Here is a 3,628-nt window from a genome sequence, read left to right on the forward strand (position 1 = left end):
TCTAACCTTCACCTTAACAGGCTAGTCACCGAACTGTCCGTCTGTCCTACTTCAAGGTATCACACCGGTAATTGACCAATCAAAATGAACTTAGTCAATTGTAGTTCCATACATAATAAAGAAATATTTTTTTAATTGTGAGAAATTTTTTAATTTCCCTTATTCTATTTTTACATTTTTGGTATCTGTGCTTAGGATATTTTATGTACTTTGTAAAATATTAAAGGTTTTTGACAGGAACTATTTCTTTCGGGGCATAGGAGGCCACTTCCTGGGGTGCACACAGGATGTTTATAAACACATTGAATACACGTGGTTTTGAGGGTATTCCTGTTTGCGGATGGAAAAAAATCAGAAAATGCCGTGTAGGTACCCTATTTTTTGGTGTCAGCTGATGTGACTGGTAACGTTTAACACTTCCTGCTAAATATTTTTTCATGAATTCGAATACCTGATTTTTAATGATTTTTTATTCTATATAGAATTACATAGTGAAAACAATTACCGGTGTGATACCTTGAAGGTGATTGTGTAAAATCATCTACACCCATATGAAAGGCAGTTTTAAGTTTATAAAGGCATATTTCAACAAAATATGTCATTTTATGAACTTTCTGTGTGAAAGCACATATTTTTAAATTTAGAAGCAGGGTTGACATTAATTTATACAGATTTCTATGTAAAATACTAATAATATGTCATGTTTTACCCTCAAAACTCCAAATTATGACTTTCAAAGTAGGATTATGCAATTCTGACATGTAGAAAGAAGTTAGAAAATGTTGGTTTTTTATTTTAGATGACTTTAAACTCTGTGCACCACCTGACCGCAGTCAATTATAGTGTCTACAGACTTTGTCGTAAAAGCACTTTAGGCTGATTTTTTCAAGAAAAGACTATTTCTGGGTTTGCGAATGAGTTTTCAACAAAAGCGACAACTGCGATAAAATGTGAAGAAGTAAAACATGTTTTTAAAAAGTGTTAAATTTTACAGAGACTGGGTTTACTTTCATTTTATTCACCTTAAGTGATTCATTTATTACTGGAGTGGAGGAATAGAAATAATGAAATGAGTTAAATTTGTCTTATGAAAGTAATGTACAAATAAAATTTATTAAGAATTTTTCAAAAATAAGAAGCTTATGACCAAAATTGCATAAATACTGTCAGGGCATGAGAGTGAATACTTATTCTGAGTCCCAACCATGCATCACACATATAGTACAGAATGGCACTTAGCACCATGGTATGCCTGATATGGTTCTCTAGACTTTTTCCATGCTTTCGCAGCTGACATTCAAGATTTTTCAGTTTGCCGGAGAATGTTTTTTGTCATTTTACCACTTTTATGTAGGTGTTGACCCTCTCTTTTAAATTAAGTCTCAGACAGGATGTTTATTTTAGCATGATTTGTTAAGCACATTAATGTACTGAAATATTAATAAATTACAAATTAAAGTGATGAAGAAATTTGACATATTTACACAATCAAAATATCAGAATAACCATAATTCAGCTAATAAAGTGCCCTGTTCTTCTTTTGTCACTTCCTATAAATTTTATCAGCAGTTTTTGTACACCCACCCACCTCCAAGAATCATGGAGGATGGCCTGATATTAGTTTCTTTGTTGCATTTATTCACATTTAAAAGTGTTAAGACCCATAAAAATGTTTAAGATTTATATTTTTAAATTTAAATGTTGAATTTTTATGTAAATTTGGTGAAACAAAAAGCTGTAATCTTGAATTAATCATCAAACACCTTTGAAATTCCTGAGTAATTCAATGAAAAGAGGATAATTATGCATGTTCAATTGGAATTTCATGGCTAATTTGTGTCTGCAGAGAAAGCCAGTTACATAAATCACAACAATAAATTACATCTGAATTGTTTTCTCCATTTTCTTATCATCAAAGCAAGTTTAATGGAGTGTCAGAGCTGTTCAGAACCTCCCCAGATGCTGATATCATTTGGACTGCCCTGTGTTACAACACAGCTTTTAGATAAACTTCTGCATAGCAGGTTGTAGACAAGTACCTAGGCTTTATTTGGAACATAAATTGACCAGATGCAGATTTTATTATCAGCCTAATATTTAACAATTTCTGTAAATTCTGTCATTCTTAGGAGGGTAAAATGCAATTTTGTTATGTAATAATTGCATAATGGTCTCAGACTTGTGAATTATTTTTTGTTTGTTGTGAAGAACAGTGCATATACTCTCCACGGATACAAAATTGGTTGCCAGGCTTAGTCTATTAAGGATGAAATTCTGCTTCAAAATATGCACAAAAAACTTCTGTCAGAGTGCTCAGTGTGTATTCTTGACTGCTCTGGAGTAAGGGAGATAAATGCATCATATCTCCAGCAATAATGGGAATTAGATCCCCAGGCTTCAGGATGTTAGTGACAGTTATTTAAGAAATCTCAGGTGCAAAAATGAAAAAAAATCTGACAACTTCAAAGGTCCTTCAAGGTATCACACCGGTAATTGACCAATCAAAATGAACTTAGTCAATTGTAGTTCCATACATAATAAAGAAATATTTTTTTAATTGTGAGAAATTTTTTAATTTCCCTTATTCTATTTTTACATTTTTGGTATCTGTGCTTAGGATATTTTATGTACTTTGTAAAATATTAAAGGTTTTTGACAGGAACTATTTCTTTCGGGGCATAGGAGGCCACTTCCTGGGGTGCACACAGGATGTTTATAAACACATTGAATACACGTGGTTTTGAGGGTATTCCTGTTTGCGGATGGAAAAAAATCAGAAAATGCCGTGTAGGTACCCTATTTTTTGGTGTCAGCTGATGTGACTGGTAACGTTTAACACTTCCTGCTAAATATTTTTTCATGAATTCGAATACCTGATTTTTAATGATTTTTTATTCTATATAGAATTACATAGTGAAAACAATTACCGGTGTGATACCTTGAAGGTGATTGTGTAAAATCATCTACACCCATATGAAAGGCAGTTTTAAGTTTATAAAGGCATATTTCAACAAAATATGTCATTTTATGAACTTTCTGTGTGAAAGCACATATTTTTAAATTTAGAAGCAGGGTTGACATTAATTTATACAGATTTCTATGTAAAATACTAATAATATGTCATGTTTTACCCTCAAAACTCCAAATTATGACTTTCAAAGTAGGATTATGCAATTCTGACATGTAGAAAGAAGTTAGAAAATGTTGGTTTTTTATTTTAGATGACTTTAAACTCTGTGCACCACCTGACCGCAGTCAATTATAGTGTCTACAGACTTTGTCGTAAAAGCACTTTAGGCTGATTTTTTCAAGAAAAGACTATTTCTGGGTTTGCGAATGAGTTTTCAACAAAAGCGACAACTGCGATAAAATGTGAAGAAGTAAAACATGTTTTTAAAAAGTGTTAAATTTTACAGAGACTGGGTTTACTTTCATTTTATTCACCTTAAGTGATTCATTTATTACTGGAGTGGAGGAATAGAAATAATGAAATGAGTTAAATTTGTCTTATGAAAGTAATGTACAAATAAAATTTATTAAGAATTTTTCAAAAATAAGAAGCTTATGACCAAAATTGCATAAATACTGTCAGGGCATGAGAGTGAATACTTATTCTGAGTCCCAACCA

Source organism: Saccostrea echinata, unplaced genomic scaffold (genome assembly GCF_033153115.1).
Source record: "Saccostrea echinata isolate AGI-Se365-2 ecotype Australia unplaced genomic scaffold, CSIRO_AGI_Sech_v1 ptg000035l, whole genome shotgun sequence".
Classification (NCBI taxonomy): Eukaryota; Metazoa; Mollusca; class Bivalvia; order Ostreida; family Ostreidae; genus Saccostrea; species Saccostrea echinata.